The 15,371-nt window shown below is 37.3% G+C and overlaps 1 protein-coding gene across 3 annotated transcripts in view; it reads left to right on the top strand.

Annotated features, from left to right (window-relative positions):
* The first annotated feature begins 2,082 nt into the window (after positions 1–2,082).
* pak5 (p21 protein (Cdc42/Rac)-activated kinase 5) overlaps positions 2,083–15,371 on the top strand; it is a 49,966-nt gene continuing 36,677 nt past the window's right edge. For all 3 annotated transcript variants that reach the window (XM_047801886.1, XM_047801887.1, XM_047801883.1), the window contains exon 1: positions 2,083–2,444. The gene's annotated coding sequence lies outside the window, so the exon portion shown is untranslated. The remainder of the gene's footprint in view (positions 2,445–15,371) is intronic.

Genomic DNA, 15,371 nt, shown 5'->3' with positions numbered 1-15,371 from the left:
TGTCTAGCCAATTTAAGCTCCTTACAGAGCAGCATTGGAAGGGAGCCTGTCAGGCACAGAAGGAGGATGATAGGCTGGAGAGGATTGTGGGGGTTGTCAACTAGGCTGTCAACTACAAAGCTTCTGCATTAGTCTTATGCTAAAAAAAACACACTCTTTCTGTAGAAAGAAAAAAGTGTAAATTTGAAGTGCTGCTTCATTTCAAAAAGAGGTCCATCCATGTTACACTGCTTTTCTTATTGTCACTTTATATACGTGAAAATAGTGTGCATAGGACACTAATGATGAGTTTCATTCTGCTTTGTGCTGTGACTTAACTAACACAAATTGTGTTGATCTGCAGAGTTGGTATATTCATATGTATGTTATTTATTTTAATCATGCACATATATTCTCTTGAAGGACACATTACTATAATAAAAATTGTTGTTTTCTTTTACTTTACATACATAGGCTATTTATAAATGTTATTACCCATCTGCCCAGTTCTTAGAAACGAGCAGGTATTCTTAAGGTTTAGGATCACAACTAAGATCTGCTTTTGACAGATTTGTGTGTACTGCCCCACAGTGGTTACATTCACTTCATCCATGTAAAAACGAAGTGTCTTAAAATATTTTTTGGATTAAGCAGTTGTCTTAGCTACTTATTTGTTGTACTCATTATCCGTCAGTCTGCTGGTAATTAGGCTAATTGTACATGCTACCGTACTAAATAGTACATATGAGCTATTACTAGCTACTCACAGTATAGACCAGCCTGAATTATTATTATTAAGAGTTATACTATTGTATAACTATATTTCAAACTTCATATACTATGTTGAAGTATTTGCTACATTATGCATACAATAATTGCAAGAATAGAGTACAATAGAAAAGACTACTATTCTTAGTAGATATATAGAATACTATTCATATACTATTCATTGACATACTAGCAGAAAGCAAGCAGGAAAAATCACTACTGTCCCTTCTCACCCTGAACACCTATTTCCTGAGCTTTGTTTTCCAGACACAGGAACAGTTCCTTTCCCCAGGCCCCAAATCACCCTGATTAACAACTGACCATAATTACATTCCCTGCTTCATCTCTAAGTACTGCATTATAAGAACTGTCAGTTATCACATCATCAGTATACATTACACACTACTGCTGCTGTATGTTGTGCAAAAAGCATAATATTGCACAATACATTTTAGACAATACAACAAAAATTATTTGCACTTGCATGCACTCTCACAATTTATGTACATAACTGATCTGTCATACAGTATATTCTGTATGACAGATCATACAGATTATGTGATGACAGATTCTGTATCATATGTAATACTCATACTGTCTATATTGTATCACATTGTTTGTATTGTCTTGTATAGTCTGTATTGTCTTGTATAGTTTGTATTATCTTGTATAGTCTATATTGTATCTCATCATCTGTATTGTCTTGTCTTGTATAGTTTTTATTGTCTTGTCTTGTATAGTATACTGTTATTTATGTCTGTATTGTCTTGTACAGTCTGTTTTGTCTTGTATAATCTGTATTGTCTTGTATAATCTGTATTGTCTAGTATTGTATAGTATAGTGATATTTATATTTGTATTGTATTGTATAGTCGATATTGTATCTTATCGTTTGTATTGTCTTGTCTTTTGTATAGTCTGTATTATCTTGTATAGTCTGTATTGTATTGTCTTGTATATTATAGTGTTATTTATGTCTGTATTGTCTTGTATAGTCTGTATTGTATTGTCTTGTATAGTAGTGTCATTTATGTCTGTATTATCTTGTATAGGCTGTATTGTCTCGTATAGAATAGAGCTATTTATGTCTGTATTGTCTTATATATTCTGTAATGTCTTGCATTGTCTTGTCCAAGCTAAATGTATAGTATAGTGTTATTTACGTCTGTACTTTTGAGAGCCACAAACAGCTGGAACCAAATCCCTTGTGTGTGTAAACACACTCGGTCAATAACCTGATTCTGAGTCTGAATCTATAGGCTACGATAGTGTACGGTGGTTCTGGGCGTGGCTTTAACGACCGAGGGGCGTGTCCTAGTCACAGAGCCACACCTGCCCATCCATGATGCCGTGGTTACGGCTGTCAGTGTCTCGCGCGTTAGTTCCGGCCGTGACCGTGACTTAGCAGAAGTGAGGCAGCCAAATCCCTTCCAGTCGCTATAGGCTGGATCTCGCGTGTTGTCGTGACGAGCCGTGATTTGCCGTTTATCCCGGCGTGCCTAGCGCTCAGGTGCTCTGCTTTCCCCGTGCGCTCGCGCTGCGTAGCAACAGCCCGGATGTGAGCTTCAGCGTCTTCGCATCAGGACCGGACCGGAGAGCGGGAATATGGCGCTGGCGAAAACGTAACGGTGCATCATTCCCGGTCAATCACAGCGCAGGAGCACAAGAAATGTGAGAAGTCTGTCGAAAGGCTGCAGGTAAGAGAAATGTGTGTATTGTAGTTTCTGCCTAGCGACAGACGTCTCGTCTCGTGACGTGATGTTTTGTGCGGAAATTACACTGTAACCCAGAAACCATCCTCATCCTCTCACAGAGCTTCATCCATAAAACTGCACACATGACAGAATGCACAAGAAACCCGTGTTTCTGACCTCGGATATGTGTCGTTATTGTCCAAAGTGACTGCGTGAAAACATTGTCAGTGCAGGATGCTGTAACAGTAGCGCGAGCGCGAGCTGAACGGATCAATTAAGAGAAAGATCATCACCGGCAAGGCCGAGGATGTTACAGCCGCTATATTACATACATTTAGATGGATTCTTCTCTGATTTGGTGCTTCTGCAGGTTGTCCCGAGTGCTTGTAGTTAAACCTGCATGATTACAAAGCGTTAAGGAGAGAAATAGAGTGTCATCATGGCTGGCTGGCAGTCAATATCGACCGAAGAGAAGCACTGTTGCCTTTCATGGGAAGTAAATACTGTTTCCTTGCATGCACTTAGGCATGTCATTGGCCCATGCATCTTGGTTTGTAGCTGTAGTCTGCAGTTTTAGTGTTCAAGTGCAATAAGGCAAAGGAATAGCATCGATAACATCTTAATAATATCAGTCATGAGAATGTTACTAATAACTTACTATTATTGTTAGTCTGTCTGGGTGACTTTGAGTTGTAAGCATTTCACCTCACATGATGACGTTCTGGTGTCATGTTAGCCGGGCACTGTGGAAGGACATGATTGAATAACTAGATTTCTGTGGCAGGACTTCTGTCTCCAATTTGGATATTAATATCACATAGGAGCAAAACTACAGCTGACTTGCAGTGAGAAATGATCTATTTGGTACAGTGTGGAAAATTGTTGTAAGCAGAGACAAGGCGTTTTTATTATGACGCTCCTTAGCTTTTGTTATTAATCCTGACAATTATGCAACCTAATAGTAAACCACAGTCTGAACTATTTCAAATCTATTGGTTTGGAGTTGGTTGGAAATTTCTATTCTTGTTGTACACTGTCTCATAAACAGTGAAAGTCTTCATGTCTTGACATGCTGGAATGAAATACACTATCTGACTACACTGTGCCAGGCAAGAGCCAGCAACCAATCAGAAGAGAGAGAGAGAGAGAGAGAGAGAGAGAGAGAGAGAGAGAGAGAGATGAAAAGAGGATGATATTATAATGTAATAGTTTAAAATGCTTCAGGGTTGATGGTGTTTAAGCTTTTTTTGTCTTGTAATGACATTTTTCTACTAATGTTACAAATGAAATGTTTTTCAAAAGCCCATATCTACATGGACATGTATGAATTCTAGCATTTTAATACATGCAATCATTTTATGAATATTTCAACAAAGACTGAACTATGCAAAAAAAAAATGTTGCATATTGAACCCAGCACTTTAAGTACACCAGACTCTTAAAGATCGATCAGGGTGACCCTTAGATAAGCCAACAAACACATATTAATGAGGGGGGAAATCCACCAGGAGTGTGGGACTGTTAGAAAGAGCAGAGACAAGGCGTTTTTAAGTAAGCAAGTAGGCAGATTCATTATGAACTATGGTGGTGCATCAGTACAAATGAAGGATGCTTTAGAATAACAGCAGGGACAGACAGGCTTGGTTGGTCAGTGATTTGTTTCCGGCCACTGACTGTGGTGTGTTTATTTTGTGATTAAAATTGCAAGCTCACTGAATAATATGCACAAAAGGGGTGCTTGTGGTGGTGCTGCTGGTGGTGGAGGTTTGTAAATGTCAAGAGGGTGCAGACCACAGTATGATGGTGAAGAGGATTCCATCGAGGTGCTGTGTTTAGGGTACAAATAAATTCCTCACAAAGACACTATTTAATTAGAACTTGCTCAGGACCTAAGTTAATTTAGATATTTGTAGTGCATTTCTGTAATAAATACCAACTCCTTACCAACTCCAGCCGCTGAGGTGACGATATTGAAAACGAAGCAGATTATGCATCAGTTTAGCATCACACATGCTCAGAGTGTGTGATTTCTGTGTAACAGTTACAGCCTGCACTCATGATGACCTGTTCATGCAGGTGGTCAATAATTACTGAGTGTTTCTGAAGTTTTAGTATCTGAATATTACTGCACTCTTACTATTACATATAGCATAAACTGAAACCTAATAGAGGGGGGCACGGTGGCTTAGTGGTTAGCACATTCGCCTCACACCTTCAGGGTTGGGGGTTCGATTTCCGCCTCCGCCTTGTGTGTGTGGAGTTTGCATGTTCTCCCTGTGCCTCGGGGGTTTCCTCCGGGTACTCCGGTTTCCTCCCCCGGTCCAAAGACATGCATGGTAGGTTGATTAGCACCTCTGGAAAATTGTCCGTAGTGTGTGAGTGTGTGAGTGAATGAGAGTGTGTGTGTGCCCTGCGATGGGTTGGCACTCCATTCAGGGTGTATCCTGCCTTGATGCCCGATTACTCCGTGACCCGAGAAGTTTGGATAAGCTGTAGAAAATGAATGAATGAATGAATGAATGAAACCTAATATTGCATAATAATAATATTGTGTGGAGTTTGCATTTTGGTTTACTCTGGTTTCTCTGGTTTACTTTCATATTCTGGTATATGAATTGATGATTCTGAATTGTCCCTAGATGTTCCCTGGATAAGGCTCCATATTATGGTTGGGCAATGTGACATATTAATAACACATTACAATTTTTCTGGACATTTCTGTGATACATGATATATAACATCTTGGTTTGTCATTAAATGGGCAGCAATTAATTAGCTAAAATTTTCATTTTACAATTCAGTTCTATTTTTGAGAAGAAATCAAAATATTTAATAATTTTTTCAACTTTCACATTTTCTAAGACTATATTTTTTTACAACATATCAGCTCATTTTTAATTATTAAAGCAAAGATAAAAATAAAAATTGATAATATTGAGCACAATTTGCTGAATCCAAATGTATATTGTCATTTACTGTGCAATTTACATTACATATTTCAATTGTAATTTACAGTCACAAATTCTCAGAATTGGCAATTTTATGAATTAACTGACTTTGTCAATATTTAATTTATTGAACTGTATATTTTCAACAGAAAAGCAAAAGCTCAGTAAAGGGCTCAGGCACTTTCCATCTATTTTTTCTTTCTTTAAATAGAAGTTGAAACTCACTGTTTTGGTAAAAATGTACACGGAGGATTTGAGAGCTAGTTTTTACTCAAAAGGTTTTTATGCAAGAGTGAACTAACAGGACCTTCAAGCTTCCGTTTAGCTAACTAGCTAGCTAACAGCAACCCGAGAGCTGAGCTAGCTAATGCAACAAAACAATAACTCATCTATCCATTTCTTTTGCTATTGTGGAAATAACATTCACTTCTATTAACAGCATGTTGAAATAGCCAGTTAGTTTAAGCAGTTTGCTTAATGACAAAACCTTTTGAATGTATACAGAGAACATTTACATGATTCAACTCATTCTAGTTGAAATGAAATGGTACTTACTGTATATACTGTACAATGTGAGTTACATCTTTGCAGCTAATTATCAGATGCAGTACATTTTCCAGTAAATTACTACAAATGTTCTCTGAAAGCTCACTGTTTGAATGTGTGATTTATGGGTGTTTTAGAGCTTTTTTGTACTTTTGTAACTTAAGCAATAAACTATCATAAATACAACAAGAAAAAGAAAGTCCAAAAGTAGTCTTGGAAATGTTCTGGTTTGAATATTTATAGTTCATTACTTCAAGGAAAATAGTTTTTTTGATCATGTATATTTATGCAAATCCTTTTGTTGGTTCAATTAAACGTTCTCTTGAAATGTGTATGTTTTAGTTCCAGGGCTGGACTTGCTCAGCAGTAGTGGTTATTTTTTAATCCAGCAGCAGCAGTGGATTAGCTCACATTACAGTCTTTGCTCATAAGTATTTTGTGCATGAGTGAAGCTTAGCGTCTCTAAGTTTCTGTCAGTTATGTTTAGTTCAGCTTGGGAGCGTTGCACATGTTGAATGCTGTTGGCTGTTAGTGACTGTTAGTTCTTTACCATTAAAACACCTGTAAAATTACAGCCATTTCCCTCAGTATGGTCCAGATAGTTTTATTATTTGCTGTAATGTAATGCTTTCATTTTTTCCCAATAAGAAACTCAACAAAAAGGTGTAAACTATGAAGAAAATTGCTATAACTGGTTGCACATTAGGGTCATTGGACCCTCAATTTTTAAATTTGTTTAAAAGTTTTTTCAGAAGGTTGTGCACATGTCACTAACATTCCTACTCAAAGGGCAGATTTAGAAATTAGAGACCTAGATTTCCTGATCCTAGATGTCTCTCCTCATACGCTTCTGGGTCTGGCACCTCAAGCACACTATAAACAAAAGGTTAAATTTGATAACGTGTCTCATTCTGAACCTGGTTGTCCAAAATATACTGTTAAAAAAAATTAGGTTTGCAAAGAGTAACTGAATCAGTGTTTGGCATGGATATTCATCTTGGGGAAACATCTTGCACCACTTGGTCTTCCAAATCTTGTTTGGCCCTTCTGCCCTATTTCATTAAATTTTCCTGCTCATCTTTATCCAATAAAAGCTCTGGAAGCTATGAGTCAGCCATAGCATCACGGCCATGCCACTCGTCATGCTTTGGTAATCTTTCTCCAGCACCAGTAAGGGGAATGGAGTGTGTAAGAAAGCTCTCCATCAAACCAACAGATTTGTCCTAATAACTAATGCACTGCCATAGGTAACAGATTGAACCTGGTGCTCATGAACTGATGTTGTTCTCAACTGAACACCATTCTGCCATCCATTTCCCTTTGCCATTTTCACACAGTTCTTTCTAAAATTGCTGATAAAACACAGTAAACTAAATACTGTACAGATTCACTGTGTCTGTTGTCCCATTTTTAGTAATTATGGTACTGTCTTGCACATGTACACTATATATAGTCCTGTTTAGGTCTGCATAGACTTATTTGGTTTTGTGTTGTTTTATGTACCACTGTGGAGGAATCTGGAGGAACGTTGTTTCGTGTCACTGTGTAATTTACCCTACCTATCTTATTTTTCACTTCTTGTAATTGTGTGTTGTATGTTGAATGGTATCATTGCCTGTGTATATTAACATCTGGGATGTAGGAAGATAGACCTTCCTACTTCCTTCCTACTAGGAAGGTGTACCAGTGTGGATATACTGTAAGAAGGACATCTGCAATAATTAACAGCAATACAAATGGTGAATACATTAAACAAAATGGTATGAAGAAGCAACAGTTTCATGTGTTGATAGTTGTGCCAGGAGACTACACAGTGTGAAAAGCCCCCTCAATTTGAGCTAATATATTCACTGTGCTTTGCTGATATGTCTGTATCATGCAATCAGGACAAGACAAGTAGCACATGGAGTACAGTTATAGGGTAATGAATGTGAATGCAGTGGATCATTTACTCCATCATCTTTTCTTTAAAAAATGCCTTTGGAGAAAAAGCCGAATAATGTTTAATCACATTACAAGAACTAGACAGAACTATAGGTTTAGTGATTTTTTTTTTGTTTGAATGAATGGTCACAACTTTTGCTTGGGTTTCAGAGGAAACTAGTCTATTCATTAAGGACCACACAAAAATACACAGTCAGAAAATGTAAATTATAAATGCAGCTGCCTATCCACCTTTAAAAGAGAGAGAGAGAGAGAGAGAGGGAGAGAGAGAGAGAGAAGAGAAGAATTTGCGTGTGTGTGTGTGTGTGTGTGTGTGTGTGTGTGTGTGTGTGTGTGTGTGTGTGTGTGTGTGTGTGTGTGTATTTGTGTGTGTGTGTGTGTGATTTTGCTCCAAATCATTCTTATTATATCATCAGTGTCTTCTTGTTATATAACGCGTTACTCAACCGTAATAGTTTCTCTGTCATGATATTGATTCTCACTAGATTTCATTGTTACCTACCATCACTGATTATATGGTACAACAAAAATGTAATTTCTAAAAAAATAAAGGCTACTCATTAAAGATGAGGCAAAGACAAAATATGTAGACTTTAATAAACATTTATGTGAGTAAATCTAAAGATAACTTCTAACAGTCATGTATAATGCCAGTTCTGTCACAGCTATTTAAGCCGATCATATCTCATATCATATTTTCATTATATAAGCCTTTGATCATATGCAATAGAGAAGGCAATTGTAATATGCACATATACTGTAAAAGGTTTATTTAACAAATATCAATTGAAAATATGTCATGCCACATTTGTAAGTAAAAGTATTTCATAAAATATCTTCAAAATAGAGACAAGCATTTCCAATCTTAGTAAATTAGTACAAAAAGTACAAACATTTACAACGTGAATGTTAAAACAAAGATGAGACATTAGAGACTGCCAAGGAGAAATAATACCAATAATATCATGTCATGTTTCACCTCCCCCTCTTCCCAGCTATCCTGAGGGAAAGAGCTGAGCCTGCTTCATTTGGAAAAATGTCACACTGCTGTAGAAACATGCTTTATGATTTGTTTTTTTTTTGCAGTTTGTAACTTAACTATGACCAAACTCTGTCTTTAAAGATTTATAACATTTAAAGATATATATTTCATCAGTATAGTGCTCCTGGTGTGGTTCAAGGACAAGGCCTGGGATTAATGTTAGATTTGACAGCCTTACAAGTATACTGTAGTTCTGATTATTGCATCGCTGATCGAACATCTCTATAGCCTATATATATGTTATATATATGTCCAGCAGCTGGTCAGTATTTCACAGGGATTTGGCTGTATTCAGAATATGCCACATATCTTTTCTTACATATCAGAGAGGAGCACAGCTATGATACAGCACCCCTTGAACAGAGAGGGTAGTTGCAATGGTGCTGGAGCTTGAACCCCAGCCTCCCCGTCACCAACCCTGAGCTTTAATCACTACAGGTGCAACTTATTCATCTCTGCAGACCTTACATTGTCTCAGGTTTATTCACACATCTCATAATTAGGCTTGTGCTCGTCCCTACACATTACTACAGAACCACATGATGTTCACTCTGATTACATTACATTACATTACATTACATTATATTATATTACATTATATTATATTACATTATATTATATTCCCAGACTGAGTTTACATATAATTATTGTACAACATACAACATAGGCCAAACATTTGTCATGAACAGCAGATTATTTTTCAGAAAGGTTTATTTCATAGATATATGTCATAGATATGTCACAAGTTTACTGTATGTCTATGACATAGTGTGACTTGTGATATATGATATCCATATACGTGCCATATATCTATGATGTAGCTGTATGACATATCTAGGTCATATCTATGACGTGTCTATATGACATGTCTATGACATTTATAAAGCAATCTTTTTGTATTTTACCCTTGCTTTTGGACACAAACCCTATGGTTTTATTCATGTTCAATCTCCTGTAATTTTGAGCATACTGTTGAGCTCTATATACAAGTTATTGGCACATCCACATTCTGCTCTGAGGTGGTCTATTTAATGCTTTTCTAGATATCTCGGATAAAAATAAATAAATAATAATAAAAAAACACCACTGGCCTAATTCGGTAACATTCTTCATACTTTACCATCAGCTAGATTAGTCCTTCCGATGAGTGATGTGTTAGAGCAGAAAGCATAGACGTGAATGGAGGAGGGTCATTACCATCATCACTGCACTGTGCTCCAACCATAACATAACTGTAGTGTTGGCGTAGTATTAGTGCGTTTCCTGTCAGGTTGTCAGTCAGGCCTGGATTCATGCGAGTCTGTAATCTAGGGGTCTGTGATGGAGAAACGAGGCATGAAAGTGCATGAATTCACTCCGAAAAGCAAATACATGGATCCACGCATCAGACACTCTACAGCTGGAAGCTTTGTAAGGCTATACAGGAGACTAGGATGAAAAAGTTTAAAGGCTGACCATCGAATGCATTCACACCTGAATAATGCAGTTTAAAGGTATCTTGAATTTAAATAGTCAAAAGCTCTTCATTTTTTATATAACAGCAGCCCAGACAGTTAGGCTGCAAAGTGATGTACAGTCTTGTATATTGTATTGTGTTTTCATTTCTATAGATATTCACATGGACTTATGTAGCAGATGTGCCACATAAATTATAGCTAATAATAAACAGATTAAAAACATGTTATTTAACAAAGAAAAATATATACTTTGGTTATTTTATATATGGAAAGAATATCAAAAGGCAGCACTTGTAATAGTGATAGAAGCAAAACTGTTCCTTTAAGTTTTCTTTCACAGGAAAGTCTTCAGAACAGAAGGTGTTTGTATTGTGTGTTTTTTTCTGTAACTTAGAGAAAGATAGCGTGTAAGAGACAGAGAGAGAGAGACAAAGAGAGAGAGACAGAGAAAGAGAGAGAGAATGACAGAGAGAGAGAGAGAGAGAGAGAGAGAGAGGAGGCAGCGGTAAAAGATGCTTTTCTCTGTAGGGACAGAAACAGTAACTCTGTTATAACAGCATGCCTGTCGTGTTTTATTCCTTTTAAAAAACACATAACCAGTGAAGGCTAAATTTAATGTCAGCAGTGGTTTAGGGAGTTGCTGTGAAATATTCTGTATCAAGCTCAGATATATCATTGTATTGGAAAAATAGGAGAGAAGATGAATTATCTATTATCTATTATACTACACAAAGCCTCTGTATGACTCTTCACTGATAATATTTTGCATCTCAGTGAGAGGTTTAGTTATAAACTGCTGTTCTTCATGAATAAGTGTTAGTGTGTTAGCGTGCATGTTCTATGATACTGACATCATCTTTATCATAATAATCTCATGTATATTTGTCTTTTTTTGTTGACTGTTTCTACCCAGTGGTGTGTGGGGAACAAGTTTGATTAAATGTAACTGAGCTACTTGTAGATTTCATTCATGTAGATTACATTTTCAAACTCAGGGTTGTGTTACAATTTAGTGCAAACAGCAGATCGTGTAACAACACAGAACACAGAAAAGTAGGACAACAGACCATTAGAACATTTTTAACATCATAAGGCTTCTGGGAAGAAAGTGACTTTTTGGCTAGAGTGGGATGAGTTGCTGCCCTACAGTTCCGGGGTCACTGGTTTGATCCAAATCTCAGATTATTGTCTGTGTGTAATTTGAGTCAATTTAGTATAGTATACACAATACACACACTCACACACATACACACACGCGCACACATAAATTAGTATCAAATTAGTAGATTAGTAGGTTCCGGTAGTGTTTCCAGCAAATATTACTAACCTGAATACTACATCTGATACAGTATTACTAAATCAGTGTTGTTTTAATGTTTCCAATTTACTGTGTAATAAAAATACACTGTTGTTTTAAAACATATTGAGCTTATACACAGTCAAAATCTTTTGCAAAAATTTTTTTTTGCAAATGACTTTTTGCTTTTATAATTTCTGTATAAAAATAAAACATTTTTCCCAGAAGCACTGTGTGTTTTTGGAATTTTTGTTGTTTGCATGTGTAGTGGGTAAATTAGATTTGTTTTCTTTACCGTCCGTGTGGGCGATATGAATCCCAGACATCTAGCAGTATGATGTTTCCATTTAATTCACTTTTAATTTTAATTCAGTTTATTTGTATATCGCTTTTAACAATTCATATAGACTCAAAGCAGCTTTACAGAAGTATGGAAACAGAATAAATATTTTTAAGTTTAAAATTAAGTTACTATATTATCTCTAAAATCTATCCCTAATGTGCAAGCCGGAGGTGATGGCGGCAAGGAAAAACACCCTGAGATGATATGAGGAGGAAACCTTGAAAGGAACCAGGCTCAGAAGGGAACCCATCATCATTTGGGTGACACTGGACAGGAAATAATGTAAATGTAAATAATATAATTTCTATAACAGTTTGTAGTCAAGCAACCAAGAGCTCCTGATGAACTCATGGGTCATCGCAAACTCTACATTCACCACAGACCCAACAATAATTCCTTCCTGTCAAAGTCTTTAAATGCTCTCTGATTAAGAACCGACCATATAGCTAATATGTTTCTGTGTTAATATTAAGTACAGATAAGAAACACTAGGATTTTGAATAATAGTAAGGGTTTTTTTTCCCACTATTGTACGACTACAGACCACAAAAGTTAACAGTTGCTTTGTTCTTGTTCAGCACGATTTTTAAAACCATGTCGTAACCTTTATCTCGTGCAGAAATCACTTCTCTGTTGTCAACTTCTTTGCAAATTGCTTTTAGCCTGTGTGTAGCACATTTACTTTTTCTAGTCTGTAGTAAATTATTACATGAATAGTGATTAAATGTATAGATATATTTGTTCATCTGTCTGATGTTGGCTCATGGACCTCGATACCAAAGCATCATATCTCAGTGATCTAACAGTGCAGATGGAAATGTCAGTGTAAATGTCACAGTGAGGGAATAAAAGCGGAACTGTATTCAGTCTGATTCTTCATTTATTTATTCATTCATTCATCCATTGGTAAATGTTTATGCTGGTCTTGGCTTGATGCAGGATACACCCAGTCCATCACATTCACAAACTCATTCATAACTTGAGGCAGTTTTTCTTAACCGGGGAATATGCAACAGTCACACACAGACAGCTCAGGAGTGTGAGGCGACAACTCTGCCCGCTGTACCACTGTTTAACTTTCACCTCAGTCTGTTTACTTACTTCTTATTTCACTGTTTGTACCTTAACAGCTTTTCTTTTGCTTACCAGTTAGATCAGTTTACATCCTCCAAAGATGAGCTCATGGACTTGGACACCTCTAATTATCACCAGTCAAATCATGTACTTTCCAGCCTGCAGAGGATGATGTCAGTGTGTCATCTCTGTACCTCAGCAGTCTCTCTCTCTCTCTCTCTCTCTCTCTCTCTCTCTCTCTCTCTCTCTCTCTCTCTCTCTCTCTCTCTCTCTCTCTCTTGTGTGTAGGCTGCTGACCTGCTGCTATACTGAACCTTGTTTTTAAGTTGCATAATGCCTTTGGGAAGCGAAGCTGTCATTAAGATCCGGTCGCTGTCAGAAATGCAGAGGCAGAGACTGCAGATATATTTGTTGAAAAAAAAAAACCACACATGCAAAGTATAAACTCACATATATGCAGATGCTCAGACATTATTTATACGAATACAATTTTTATTCTACAAACATTCTTAGAATTTGTACAAAGTTTTAAAAACTAATTAGCAGCTTTAAGCTGGTCTGTATTTATTAAACGACATAAAACATTTATTTATAATAAGATCATTATATTGTCAGATCAGCCAGTTTGAGCGTACATTAGATGTTCCTAGAACTCAGCAACTTTGAAACATCGTTTTTGTTTTTATACTGTAAATGGTCTCAGATACAAAGAGTGAAAACAGTTTTTAAGAATTAACAATACTTTAATATTTTTCTTAAAGTATCTGAAATACTCAAACCAGCCATTTTGCTTTAACAAACATGCCACAGTCAGAATCACCAAGATCCCATTTTCCCCATCCATTTTCCTGAAGATTGATGTGAACATGAACTGTTCCCATTAAAGTTGTTGGTGAATGTTGATGTTTTGGGTGAAAGCAAATACAAATTAAATAAAAGTAGCTCTATTATATTGTGCAAAATTTTAAGTTCCAGTGAATTTTATTGCATAGGGTTGTCACATTCAGCGTAATTAAAAGAAAGTCTCGTTCACATACCCAGTCGTATATACGCATGTTCGGGTAATTCGTGCATGCAGCGTACCCGTGCAGTGTGTTGTGTCTGCTAAATGATTCATGTAGAGCGATTTTGTCAAGAATCTCACGGGATTCAGCAAAGTGCTCTCTCTCACAAGACAATTTAAACAGGGTCACAGAGGAGATATGCAGGAGTGCACTTTTAAACTAGAAAGCTACTGCAGTATGTTAATCTACTGTATGCTGTTTGTGCTGCTGTGTGTGTGTGTGTGTGTGTGTGTGTGTGTGTGTGTGTGTGTGTGTGTGTGTGTGTGTGTGTGTGTGTGTGTGTGTGTGTGAGATGTGTGCTCGGAAATGTCTACATATTTGAGTGAATAATCTATGTGGGCATTGGAGGTGTGTGTGTGTGTGTGTGTGTGTGTGTGTGTGTGTGTGTGTGTGTGTGTGTGTGTGTGTGTGTGTGTGTGTGTGTGTGTGTGTGTGAGAGTGTGTGTGTGTGTGTGTGTGTGAGAGTGTGTGTGTGTGTGTGTGTGTGTGTGTGTGTGTGTGTGTGTGTGTGTGTGTGTGTGTGTGTGTGTGTGAGAGTGTGTGTGTGTGTGTGTGTGTGTGTGTGTGTGTGTGTGTGTGTGAGATGTGTGCTCGGAAATGTCTACATATTTGAGTGAATAATCTATGTGGGCATTGGAGGTGTGTGCGTGCGTGCGTGCATTCGTGCGTGCGTGTGTGCGCGTGTGTGTGTGTAAGATGTGTGCTCGGAAATGTCTACATATTTGAATGAATAATCTATGTGGGCATTGGAGGTGTGTGTGTGTGTGTGTGTGTGTGTGTGTGTGTGTGTGTGTGTGTGTGTGTGTGTGTGTGTGTGTGTGTGTGTGTGTGTGTGTGTGTGTGTGTGTGTGTGTGTGTTTGTTTGTGTGTGTGTGTGTGTGTGTGTGTGTGTGTGTGTGTGTGTGTGTGTGTTTGTGTGTGTGTGTGTGTGTGTGTGTATGCAAGTGTGCACTGCTGCTCAGCAGTCTGATAGACTGTAATTTAACTTCACTGCCCAGAACACCTCTGTCTCATGCTGAAAGCTTAATAATGGACTGACAGGCTATGATTAAACCTTAAACTATAGCTCTGTAGCTCATGATTAGTGCTCAGTGATCTTTTATATTGCATGTGTGTGCCTACATGGCATGATGAGGTGCTAGATGGCCTTGTTCCATAAAATATTGTTCTTCTATTAAAGGTGCAGTGTGTGATGATTGAAATGTTGAAAGGTGT

This window comes from Tachysurus fulvidraco, chromosome 16 (assembly GCF_022655615.1).
Source record: "Tachysurus fulvidraco isolate hzauxx_2018 chromosome 16, HZAU_PFXX_2.0, whole genome shotgun sequence".
Lineage (NCBI taxonomy): Eukaryota > Metazoa > Chordata > Actinopteri > Siluriformes > Bagridae > Tachysurus > Tachysurus fulvidraco.
Note: the sequence above shows the minus strand (reverse complement) of the source record. Positions and strands in the feature narration are given on the sequence as shown.